Genomic DNA, 13,318 nt, shown 5'->3' with positions numbered 1-13,318 from the left:
AAAGTTTTTAAAAAGTGAATTTAATTGCTCTTTTAAGTTACCATCTGTTCTTCCATATAGGTGAGTTAAAAATTAAGTGAATCGTTTTAAACTTATTGTTTTAGAATTCATTAAAAGTGTCTTTTAATTAATTTTGTTATACGTAGGGCCCTGAAGCAAGCTTTTTTGTGGTGCTTCTGCTGAACCATCTGCCAACTTGATAAATGATCTCATTCTGCACAGGGCCCTGTGTTCCTGCAAGTGGAGACCCCCTCCATGGGGTGAAGTATCACCAGTGCTATATCTGGGAAGTGGACAACGGTGCTGCCTGGTGATTGACTCCAGCTAATGGTCTCTTTGTCAGCAATCCATCAGTGACAACAGCTTGCCCACTGTTTTGGGTCTGAGCAGCACCTGTGCTGAGGACTGGCCTCCGTGCAGAGTAGAAATCAGCATGTGGCAGTTCTGGCTTAAGGTAAGCAAATTCAGGCTTTTGCAAATTTTTATTTATATGATATATTTCTCTCTACCTACAAATGTCTTGGTATTTGTATCATTTAAGCATTCGGAAACTCTTATAGTTTCTAACTTTTAGCTGTCATGTTGTTAATCTTTCAAGCAGATGTAAATATTAATCTTAGAAATCTTTTCAATCTGGTGGAGGTGGAAGAGCTAGGGATACCACAGGGTAGAGAAAAAAACCCCGCCGGATTTCAAGATAAGCCTTGATTTCTGATTTTGGTCAATAAAATAGTTCAATAAGTATTTATTGAGCACCTGTGTGCCAGGTGATTGTTCATCTCTGTAAGTGGGGACTCCCTTTGGACAGCACCTACGTGTCTCTGGAGATGCTATCACCCTGCCTCCTATGATTTACAGATAACTAAACATCTGCTTCCATGTTAACTGTACATACTCTGGGAGAATGTGTGGCTCAAATGTTTCTTCTGACGTTCTCACCTTTCTCCATGTGGCTTCTCTAGCCAAGACCACAGATTCTTCTCTAATAAGATCATCTCAGACTGAAGTTCCTTTTCTGAGCTCCTAAAATCATGTGTATATAGCACATGGCTCAGATCTTAATGTATGTCTTCCCTAGTTATCTAAGGCATAGGCTTCTGCAGGAAATGGAGAATCTCATCCATCTTCTTCTGCGGTACTTACAACATCTGGAGTGGACTCAAATTCAGAGTAACTGCTAAGAATTACTTATTGGCTGATTCTTAAGACTTATTGTACAGACAAATAATATATTGAAACAGGCTACTTTCTCTTCTAAAATTGATAGAACCTACTATTATTCATTGATCTTGCAAACTTAAGGATGTTTGCTTGCATTTCTAATGGGAGGTTGGGCCCAACAAAATAAATTGGAAACCACATATAAAAATGAATCATCTATTTTTTATTGAATACACATTTTCACGTTAAACATCTTGAATACTTAACATGCATTCCTGCTAGCTTTAGAAATCAAACATGGTTTATGGATTCAATTTAAAACCTTTCATTGAAAGGGAATCTATTTTTATTTTTCATTTTAATCATTTAAATATTTAAAGATGTTGCCTTTGTTCTCCAAACTTCTTTAATCATATTGGCTATGTTTACATAGGGACTTCTGAGACAATGCATATTTTTATTAATAGGCTATTCTAAAGCACATGCATTTTTCACCCTGAAATGCATTTTCCAGCCTCTAGATTGGCTTTTGAGTTCCATCAAAGGTGTGAGTCCTTTGTTACTATGCATAAGGAATTCTTATTGATGGAGTAGATGGTGAGTCAAAAGTGGCCTGATGCTTATCATTCAGTGGTATTAGTGAGGCTCCTGTTTCAGCTTCCTGCTCGTGCTCAAACCATCTCCATTGTCTGCATTCACTACTCTCACAGGTGATGAAGTTAAAAGGCAGGAATTCAGTTGGAAGATATTGGGCTCTGGAGGTCTGTCTATCTGTGGAATCTATCATGTATTTTCACTTCTAGCCTGATGCGGAGTCTAGGTTGACATGGCATGGGCTTCATGTAGACTGAGATTCCAAATTTGGCTCTCTTACCTCTTAAATTTGTGACTTGAGCAGTTTATTTAATTCCTTTAAGATTCAATTTCCTCACATAAAGTAATGTCCACTCTGTAGAGTCGATGCACAGATCAGGGATAATATGTCTGGCTCATAAAAGGTCTTTGGTAAATGGTCACTGTGAAAAGATTTCCAGTTTCCCATGAGAATGAGAACCTTGAAGTAAGAGACACTAAGTGGACACCCAAGGGGACCTCAATTTATCATTTACATATCTCCTGACCCTATTTTTAAGTCTGAAGTGCCCATTCTGTACCTAAGGGGACAGCTCTGTAACAACTTCACTGCTTAAAGCACAGATATATTGTGATTCTGAAAGCAGAGGATGCTGATTTGCCTATGAACAATGAATGAGATATACACTCTCCTTTCTGCTAACATGGACTCAACTTTGTTTTTCCAAGAGAGAAGGTCCTGTTTAAAGATATCCTGGGCCATGGATATTGCTGTGGCCTCTTTTCAGCCCCTGGGTAGACCAAACATGGCCTATGCTATTTACATCCTCATCAGGCCAGCCTTGTATTTGGCAATGAGGTGGAGATGAGATGTATATGCAGATCATGACTTAAAGGATGCTGGGAGGGGTGCCTGGGTGGCTCAGTCAGTTAAATGTCTGACTCCTTGTTTCAGCTCAGGTCATGATCTCAGGATGGTGGGATCCAGCCTGATGTTGGGCTCCATGTTCAGTGTGGAGTCTGCTTGTCCTTCTTCCTCTTCTCCTCTCCCACCCCCAACTCTCTCTCTCTCTCAGAAATAAATAAATGAATCTTAAAAAAAATAAAATAAAGGGTGCTGAGAAAGGTCCTCTGTCACATTTAAAACTACCCTATCTCCTTTTCTATTACTTTTAAAAGGAAGAACAGGCCTTTCCATTCCTTTTCTAGTTAGAAGGATGCACATGGCTCACCCAGTATGGAATTTAGCCCTACTAGGCCTTGTTCCTATTATGCTGGTTTTCTTCTAAGGAGCAAGATTGTTACTTAGAAGATATTTCTCCCTCCACCTCTGTCAGCATTCCTTCTGGTACAAACCATTTTCATTTTCCCTTATTTTATAAAATGACCTCATTCAAGGAATGGGAATTTATTCAACACTCACTACACCTGCTATTGCATTAGGCAAGTTATATGCCTAATCTCATTCGCTCTCCATCACAATCCTCTTGGGTAAAAGGGAATGGTCTACATTTTTATACATGAGAAAATGTTCACTATAAGGGTTTGAAAAGCACAGCCAAGACTATACAGTGAGAGAAGGAGAAAGCTGAGGTTTCAGAACAATTCTGTGTAACTGCAAAGTCTATGTTCTTTACATTATATAATGATACTATTTGCTTTAAAGAAAAAATGAGATCCTCCAGCACAACTTTATAATGACTTGCACTTTTGAAAACTGGCCGAGTGACCAAAGTATCTCAAAATACAACCTTCATTGCTTGTTACGCTTTTTTAGTTGAAGCATTGGAGTCACTGATTTAATGTATGTTTACCATTGTATCTAATTCATATGGTTTTTATTTATCAGTATCCATGAAAAGTTTGGAAATATATATAGCATTACAAAAGAGATCTCAGATCTCGGAAGCACAGTGTAGTGGGAAGAATTAAGACTTTAGAATTAGATATTCATCCATTCTAATCATTAGATGTTTGATCATGAGCAGTTTGCTTAAGCCACATCTTGGTTTCCTCATGTATCAAATGTGTGTTAATATCTCACATGGTTATTATGAGAATGAAGCAAGATAAGAAACATAATGTCACAGAATCTGACACATTGAGACATGCATTAAATAAGAGACTGTATTTTTAGGACTATTACCATCTCAATAATGTAGTAGCTTCAACATGTATAATGTGCATAGATATATAATATTCAAATACTATCTGAAATACCCCTATTTCCCATTTGGCTGTATCTTGCCTCCACTGTATTCTCAGCCTTGAGCACAGTACCTAGCACACAATAGGTTCTGAGTAAATATTGGTTGAATTGAGGATATTGGGGATAAAGCATTAATTTAAGAGACCTAGGTTCAGAACCTAGGATTTTACTAGGCCATCATCAATTTCAAATGTATAAAATAAAAATCTGGGGCTAGAAAATCCATAAAGTTGTTAACATTTCAAGATGATACATTTGGAAGTCCCCGAAATGAAATTTATAGGCTAGTTTTGGTTAAGCATCAATTAAGTAGCATTAAAGTCAGGTAAGAGACATTCAGAATATCAGGTAAAACCAATTTTCCTCCCTCTGATTAATGTATTTCATGGCCAGGGAAAACATGATAGCTTTTCAGGAGTGAATTTGAGGTCACCAACTATATTGAAATCACAAAGCCAACTACTTGATGGATGCATGACGAAATGCAGATAATGTATGCTGCTGGAAGCAATGATCCAAGATGTTGAAGAGGGGCATTCCAATTCATTAGGCATCTCTAATGAGATGTGGGGAGGATAAGTTAGTTGGTCAGCACTGCTGAACAGAGTGCAGACCCATGTTTGCTTGACAGGTCTGAGCTGGGGTTTTTGTAACTCAGGAACGAATGAAGATCTATAGTACCTTCATATCTGTTGTCTTCCATTTATGTTTTATGCTTCAGAATTTTATGGTGTTGTACTTTTTAAGAATCCTATACGTACGTATCTTTTCATTATCCTGTACGATATAATAAGGAAAAGATACGTACATGTTCTTTGAGATCAAGGACACTGTGAACAATTTCATATATTCTCCACATTTCTAGTACGGTCATAATGAGTCTGAAAGCTGTAACGTGGGTATACTCTTTCCTGTCTTGTAGAATTTTTCTGAGGGCTGACTAAGCCTGAAGTGCAAAACAGTTAGCTCAGTGTCTGGAAGTTCATGAATAAACTTCCTGTCATCATATTACTATTACTGAGATTATTGGTGTGCCAAGTAGATATTGAGGGTTTGCATCCTTCACTAAGTCATTCTTTTTAAAGAGTTTTAATAGAACAGCAGAAATTAGGGAGGCATAAAATGAGAGTAATCATAAAGCATTATCTCCATAAATGGTATTCTCCTATTTTTTTCTACTCCCGAGTATTTTAAGCCCTGGTGCTATCTCAGCTTTAAACAAATTTAAGAATTAAAAGCCCTTAGTTTGTCTTCTCCCACAGAAAGTTTTTTACTTTTAAATTTGAAGCACTGAACTATTTCCTATATTATTTCTTGATGAGAAAGATATTTTCTTGTGAATCAAACTTCTGTTGAAAGAGAGGGATAATTATCCTTCTCTCATCTTAACAGTGTCCCTCACATGGTTGAAATGAGATGGCAGTGAGTTCTTTCTGACCAGGAGATGTTCCCTGAAATCTTTACTGGATTGTTTCACCTCTGAGTATTTGAAATCTAGGTATTACCAAAAGAACTTTGCCACAAATAGTGACATATTTAGTACAGGCATGGCGGTAACTCACTTTAATTAAACTCTAACTCAACTCTAATAGAGAATGTGGTGATGCAATGTTGTGGACCTTTTTTGTTTTGTTTTGTTTTTCTTTAAATTTTAGGATCCACACAGTTAAGGACTTAGAACTACTTAAAAGAGATATGCATAAAAAAAGAAAAAAAAACAGACCATGCAAACAGGTTATTTTATTGAAAAAAATGCACACAGGGAAATGAAGGAAAATTATGAGAAGAGAATGCTTTTCCTTCCATTACTTTTCCTCATTTTATTGTAAATTGATATTTATGGTGCACAAAGGATTTGGAGACATTTGTTTCCCATGTAGGTGTTGTATCTATTCGAAAGCATGTATTCCTTTCTTTCTCTAGTGCTTTTGATTCCACAGCAACAGAGTGTCATTCTCTTGTCTAGAGAGTCTCTAGATTCTCATGGGAGAATGCACCACTCTTTCAATATGGTGCAGTTTTGTTTAGGGACTAGTATAGTCTTGAGAAAACCAATCTATGTGTCAGCCAGACGGGCTGTGTTATAGCCTAACGCTCAGCTGTCAGATCCCCTCTCACCTCCGTCCCTTACATATGCCTGGGGAGCAAGGACATTTCCAGCTGACTCTTCCCTGGGGTGAGTACCTGTAAATGGAACGGAGGAAGAAGTAAGCCATGTTGAGCTCTAATGGAAAAATTTCCCCTTCCACAATGTAGAACTGGGGCTCTGGCATATAAATGATTCAGCTGAGGTTAATAACCTGAAACATTGATGCTTTTTAGACTTGCAGTCCTTTTGGAAACAGTTGGCTCCCACCCTTCTACAATGTCACCCTCTGAGCGATTTCAGTTTGTTCTTTTGGCATAGCCTCAAGCTTCATGTGCCTCCAGTAAAACTCCATTAAAAAGCAGAATGTGGGGAAAAGGGTCTATGGATACTCTTGGTGTTTTTGAATTACAGATGGGATACCAAGCTTGTTTATTGTAACATTTCTTTTGAAATATTCATTTGTTGCTTCATGGAGAATTTAGTCTACACTTCTCAAGTTAAGATCTAGTAGAATCTTGTTATAAACATTAATTTTTGTCACATAGAACCACTGGAGGCAGTGTTTGCAAAATTGTTGCAACTCAAAAATTATTTGCTTGGTTCCCTTTTCTGGATGCTTTTGGAGCTAAGACTCCCTACTCCATATCTGTTTACCTAGGCCATGACAGGCTCTTCTGTCAATACTATTCACTAAGATGGGTAATAGGTGTGGGGATGGGGGACAAAATCTTTATTAATAACACTGCGATTTATTGTTTCCATGTCCAATGTTCCATCGTGTAGCCCAGAGTTCTAATCAAGTTGGCTGAGTTAAAAGGAGCAGTAATCTCCTTCAAACACCCCAAACACCCAGTGAATTATCCAAAAACATAAGTCATCAGAAATAAGCCACAGAGACTTCAGGGGTCACCTGCTGTGTCTTTCTAACTGCATCTATGCTTCTGTTTTCTTCTCTGTATAGACTAGTGTCCTCCACTTACTCATATTTTTTCATTTCCTTATAATTTCTTCTTGCAAAGGGCTTGTTTTCATCTTAAGTTTATTCTTGGCGTCCTTTCTGCTTCTGACTCCATCATTAGCTAAATATTTTTCAGTGATTTATTTTGTCAGTTTCAGAAAAGATCTCACTTGTACTACCTGCACCAGCCCCAGGTTTCCTAGTAGTAGATTCATTGCCATCTTTGAGTCGGATGACTTTTTCTCGCAATAGATTAGTTTGAATTTTCCAGAGTTTTATAAAAATGCCACAGTATAGTATGCATTCTTTATTTCTCTGGCTCACACAACCCTCCTCAGGATGATTATTTTGAGTTTCATCCATATTGTTTTGTGCACCTATAGCTTACTCTTTTTATTGCTGAGCATCCATTGTCTGGATATGTAAGTGTTTGTTTATGCATTCAACTGTTGATGGGTTTGGGCTATTACAAATAAAATTACTATGAATTTTCATGCATGATTCTTTGAATGGACATACGCTTTCAATTTTTTTTTCTTTCAGTGAATTCCTCAGAGTGAAATGTCTAGATCATGTAGCAGGTAGATATTTGTTTTTAAGAAACTAATACTATTTTCCAACTGTTTGTTACCTTTTTACATTCCTGCCATCAGTGTATGAAAACTCCATTTCCTCTCGTCAACATTCAATATGGTAAACTTAATCACAGCCATTCTAATAGATATGTAGTAGACTCTCACTGTGGTTTTAATTTTACTTTCCCTAATGACTAGTGAAGTTGAACATCTTTTAATGTGCTAACTTTGCATTCATATGTCATCTTTAGTAAAATGCTACTCAAATCTTTTGTCTATTTTTTTACAGATATAATACATTTTATTTATCCATTCAACAGTAGACAGGCATTTGTGTTGTTTCTGCTTTTTGGCCATTATAAATAATAATAATAATAATAATAATAATAATAATAATGGTGATGTTTTTGGCTATTATGAACACCTGTGTATAAGTTTTGTGTAGACATATACTTTCAAACCTTTTGAGTATATACTTGAGTGGGATTGCCAGATCATACAATAACTCTATGTTTAATCACCCGAGGAATTGCCAGTCCAATTTCTTTTTTTTTTTTAAGATTTTATTTATTTATTTATTTATTTATTTATTTATTTATTTATTTATTTATTTATGAGAGAGACAGAGAGAGAGAGAGAGAGAAAGGCAGAGACACAGGCAGAGGGAGAAGCAGGCTGCATGCAGGGAGCTAGACATGGACTCGATCCCAGGTCTCCGGGATTAGACCCTGGGCTGAAGGCTGCGCTAAGACGCTGAGCCACCCTGACTGCCCACCAATCCGATTTCTTAAGTGGCTGCACCATTTTCCTTTAATTTTTTGTAATTGGGCTATTTGACTTATTATCATTAAATTTCAAAAGTTCTTTATATATACTGGACACAAATCATTTATCAGATACATGCTTTGCAAACGTTTTCTCCTTTTAATCTTCCTAACAGTGTCTTTTCAAAAGCAGAATTTCCTATTTTTTCATTTTAAACTCTCATTGCTTTATGGCCACTGTCCAAAAATCTATTTCTTCATATATTATTCTGGTCATTTGGTTGTTTCAGGCAAGAAGGTGAATCCACCCTAGGTTCCTCCATCTTGGTGAGAAGCAGTTCTTGATCATAAGCTTGCTTAAGATAGAGAATGGATTTTTTATTATCTAGTCCTCCTCCATATGTAGTTAAATTATCTTCTATACGGCAAATGTCCAAAATAAATGTTTGTTGAATGATTGGAATTTGTTAAAGAAGTGAAGACTAAAATATATCCCCTGTATCAGCTGGGTTTTGTATCTGCTTTCTCCTGAAAGTAGAGTGCAGTGGAATGAAAAGTCAGTTTGGTTTAAAACCCAGAGTAATTGGGATTTAATTAATTAAGGCTTCGGTTATTTCCCTCAAAGCAGATTTTTGTAGCTACAGAGCATTTTATTTTTTGTTATGTAATTAATGGATAAACATTATTTTTTCACTGCATAAATATCAATGACAAACATAGCCTCCATGGAAGTTTGAATCGCTGGTAATAAATAAACAGCTCTTAAATATGTCTGGGTATACTTTCTAATTTTCTTTTGTCAGTAGTATTCTTTTTCTAATTTAGTAACTCTTCACTGGGAGAAATAAAATAAGAGTTTCAAGCTTTTTACTTGTCAAAACTCATGAAGTTTCAACTACATTGACCTATTTGCTGAATTGAATTAGTTTGTTGTCATATGACACATTTAAGATCCTGCAGAGCATAATCTAAACCAAACTTTTATTTTCATTATTGGAATTAGGGACAGAAACTATAACTCTGATTTTGAAACTCTGATTTATAATTTGTCACAATAGCATTTAAAGAGTATTATTTTTGCTCTTTTAAATTTCAGAAAGTTTAATAACTTTGAAATATTTGTTCACTTTCACAATTTCTACCTTCTGTTAATTCATTTATCATATGGCTCACGCTTAAGACCCTGGAAAGCACATTCTAAACCCAATTTTCCTCTTCCTGCTCCTCTTCCTTCTTCTCTTTTTCAACAGAATTATAGTAAGAGATCTTACCTTAAATTGAATTTAGTTTTTCTAAATTTTATTTCTAAGTTTTATTTTGGAGAAAATGAAATAGAGCACAGGGTGGGCTTAAACAGCATTAGGTAAGTACCAGAAGTTCGGAAAAAAACTTAAGATGAAATTGTGCTGGTCAACGGAAGCTAGCAAAATTACTTGGCACTTTTATTTTTTTGCTTGTGGGTTAATATTCATTTATGAGTAGTATTTTAGCTGTTAATCTAAGTCAAACATGATACTAGATGTTTAAAATTAACAAAGTGAAAGAATTCTACCTTTTAAAGCTCACAATCTAGTTTGGATGTGGTTAACTTGGAATCAATGGTATGTCTCCAGAGGGAAGGTGGTGGAGGGATGGGGATGGCCATTATCAAAAAGATAAGAGATAACAATTGTTGGAAGGATGTGAAAAAAGAGAACCTTAGTACACTCTTGTTTGAAATGTAAATTGTCATAGCTGTTGTGGGAAACAGTGGATATTCCTTAGGAAATTAAAAATAGAACTATCATGTGATCTAGCTATTTCATTTCTGAATACATCCCCAAAGGAATGGAATCAGGATCTCAAGGAGATATCTGCATTCCCATGGTTATTGGAGCATTATTCATAATAGCCATGTCTGTCAGTAGGTGAATGGATAAAGAAAATGTGGTATATACAAACAGTGGAATATTATTTGGTCTTAGAAAAGGAGGAAATCCTGCCATTTGTGACAAAACAGATGAATCTAGAAGACATGCTAAAGTGAGAGTAGTCAGACTTGGTAAGACAATTACTGCATAATCTTACTTACATGTGGAATCTAAAAAAGTGGAATATATGGAAGCAAGCTATAGAATGGTGGCTGCCATGGGCCAGGGTGATGTAGGAAATAGGAAGATGTTGGTAAAAGAAATACCAAGTTTCAGTGTTGCAGGATGGATACAACTCTAGAGATCTAATGTACAGTATAGTAACTATAACCAATAATACTCTATTATGTACTTGAAGTTTCCTGAAAGTAAATCTTCAGTGTTCTCACCACAAACATTTTTTTAAAATGTTTAATTTATTTATTCATGAGAGACACACAGAGAGAGGCAGAGACATAGGCAGAGGGAGAAGCAGGTTCCCCACAAGGAGCCCAATATGAGACTTGATCCTGGAACCCTGGGATTTTGCCCTGAGCTGAAGGCAGACACTCAACCACGGAGCCACCCAGGCATCCTACCACAAATTTTTTTAAAGGTAGTTATGTGGAGAATAAGTTACTTAGCTTGATTGTGGTAATCATTTTGCAATGCTTATGCACATGAAAATTTCATATACACTTTAGATATGTGCAATTTTTATTTGTTAATTGTACCTCAATAAAGCTGGTGGAAAAAAGAAAAAAAGAAAAGAAAAGAAAAGAAGGGAAAGGAAAGGAAAAGAAAAGAAAGAAAAGAAAAGAAAAGAAAAGAAAAGAAAAGAAAAGAAAAGAAAAGAAAAGCAGAAAAGAGGGCTAGAGAGGTAGACCGTGGACACAATTTGTTTAAGATGGGATGGATCATGTTGAGAGTCATTAAAATTATTTTATCTTAGATATGGTGGAGAGCCAATTGTGGGGTGATTAAAATAATGGTGTTTTATAAAAAAATAATAATAGCTGAAGTTTAATAAGCATGTACAAATTTCCATGCTAGAAGATTTACTTGCAGATCTCCTGCAATCCAACAACATTCCTATATCTGTATAAAGCTAATTTTTATAACTATTTATATTTTGCAGATGGAGACACTGAGATTTCAAAATATTAAGTAACTTTTTAAATTCACAACCAGTTGAAGGCAGAGCTTAGAGCTTAATTGGTGTTACACATTGCAAAAACTAATCATCTCAAATTCCATCCTCTATCAAACAATGTAATGAAAGGAGGGAATATATTTCACTTCTATTCTGATAATCTAAATATTGTGGAACTTCCAGAGTAGCAGGTTACCTTGTTTCTTGATTTTACTTTTTAGTTTTTGGAAGAAAGTACAGATACAAACTTCCATCAGACAAGTCTTCACAAAATTTACAGATATAGTTATGTCATAAATGGCCACATAAAGTTAATAAAAAAGTTTTTGATCATTTTGGTGTTCACTTAAGATGTCCAAACTGGTTATGAGCAAATAAACAAGCATAGGTATTAGGCCTTGTGTTCCTTTCAACACTGTTCAGCAAAATCAGCGATAATTTGTGAAAATTGAAAGATGTTGCCCACACTGTATTACTAAAACAAAATGGAAAGTATACAGATATTCATATGAATTGATTAAATAAGTTTGCTATTCGATGAAAATATCCACGACTATTGAAAGATTGTTGAAAACCTATAAACGTTGACTTTCAAAAAGTTAAAAATGTATTAAGTGTGAATGTGTTAAACATAAATTGTGTGCAAATGTTTATATTTTGGTATTTACATAAAATGTCTGGAAAGTGGCTATCTCTAATAAGACTGAGGCTGGGGCAGGGAGGATGGACTATGTTTATTTCATACCGTTCTCTACTCTTTCCCTTCTTACAACAAGCACATATATTTTTTGTAATAACTTAAAACCTTTATTTTCCTCTAAAAGAAAAACTGTGGAAATTCCATTGGCATTTTCTGCATTCTCAGATAAAGAATAGAAAGAAGCTGAGGAGATCACTTTAATATACAGCCAAAGTGTTTACAGATTTTATTAGAGACAAAAGCAATATAAATATTTACCAGCAAAACGCTTATGGTAATAATATGGGGGAAAGAAACCCTACTTTTGTATGACTCAGATTGAATTGTCTAAAACACAAAATAAAAACGAAAGCCTTGTGTATAACTCACAAAGAAATGAAAGAGTCCTGGGAATGTATCTTTTTTGTGATTTTGGAAAACCAGTACTATAGTGGGAAATCACAAAATATTCTATGGCAGCTGTTAAATTTCCTTCAATTTTATGTAATGATGTGTAATGTAATACATCACATTAATGTAACAATAAAGTTCTCTAAGAAATTTGGTAGATACTTTTAAGTTTAAACCTCATATAGAATTTTACTGACTTACTGAGGTAGCCATAAGATTCATTCAAAATGAAGAGGAAAGCTTTTCCTATTTTTTTAATGGTAATTCATTCTACTTATGATTACTGAAACAGAGTTAGTGAATATCCACTTTCTTCAATTAAAAAGAATTGTTCTAAATTTGAGTCTGGATAATTGAAACTTTGGAAGCTGTTTTGAAGGGAAATTTAATTCAGTGTCTTTTTTATTTTTTTATTTTTATTTGTTTATTTATAAATTTATTTTTTATTGGTGTTCAATTTGCCAACATATAGAATAACACCCAGTGCTCATCCCATCAAGTTCCCCCCTCAGTGCCCATCACCCAGTCACCCCACCCACCCACCTCCGCTTCCACCTCCCCTAGTTCCTTTCCCAGAGTTCGGAGTCTCTCATGTTCTGTCTCCCTTTCTGATATTTCCCACTCATTTTTTCTCCTTTGCCCTTTATTCTCTTTCACTATTTTTTATATTCCCCAAATAAATGAGACCATAAAATGTTTGTCCTTCTCCGATTGACTTACTTCACTCAGCATAATACCCTCCAGTTCCATCCACGTCGAAGCAAATGGTGGGTATTTGTCATTTCTCATGGCTGAGTAATATTCCATTGTATACATAGACCACATCTTCTTTATCCATTCATCTTTCGATGGACATC

The 13,318-nt window shown here is 35.5% G+C and overlaps 1 long non-coding RNA gene across 1 annotated transcript in view; it reads left to right on the top strand.

Moving 5' to 3' along the window:
- Nucleotides 1-228: 228 nt before the first annotated feature.
- Nucleotides 229-13,318, top strand: part of LOC144324702 (uncharacterized) — a 53,930-nt gene continuing 40,840 nt past the window's right edge. The window contains exon 1 of the long non-coding RNA XR_013390137.1: nt 229-454. This is a non-coding gene — a long non-coding RNA (uncharacterized LOC144324702). The remainder of the gene's footprint in view (nt 455-13,318) is intronic.

Source organism: Canis aureus, chromosome 12, assembly GCF_053574225.1.
Source record: "Canis aureus isolate CA01 chromosome 12, VMU_Caureus_v.1.0, whole genome shotgun sequence".
Classification (NCBI taxonomy): Eukaryota; Metazoa; Chordata; class Mammalia; order Carnivora; family Canidae; genus Canis; species Canis aureus.
The sequence above is the reverse complement of the archived record's forward strand: the minus strand, read 5'-3'. Positions and strand labels throughout refer to the sequence as shown.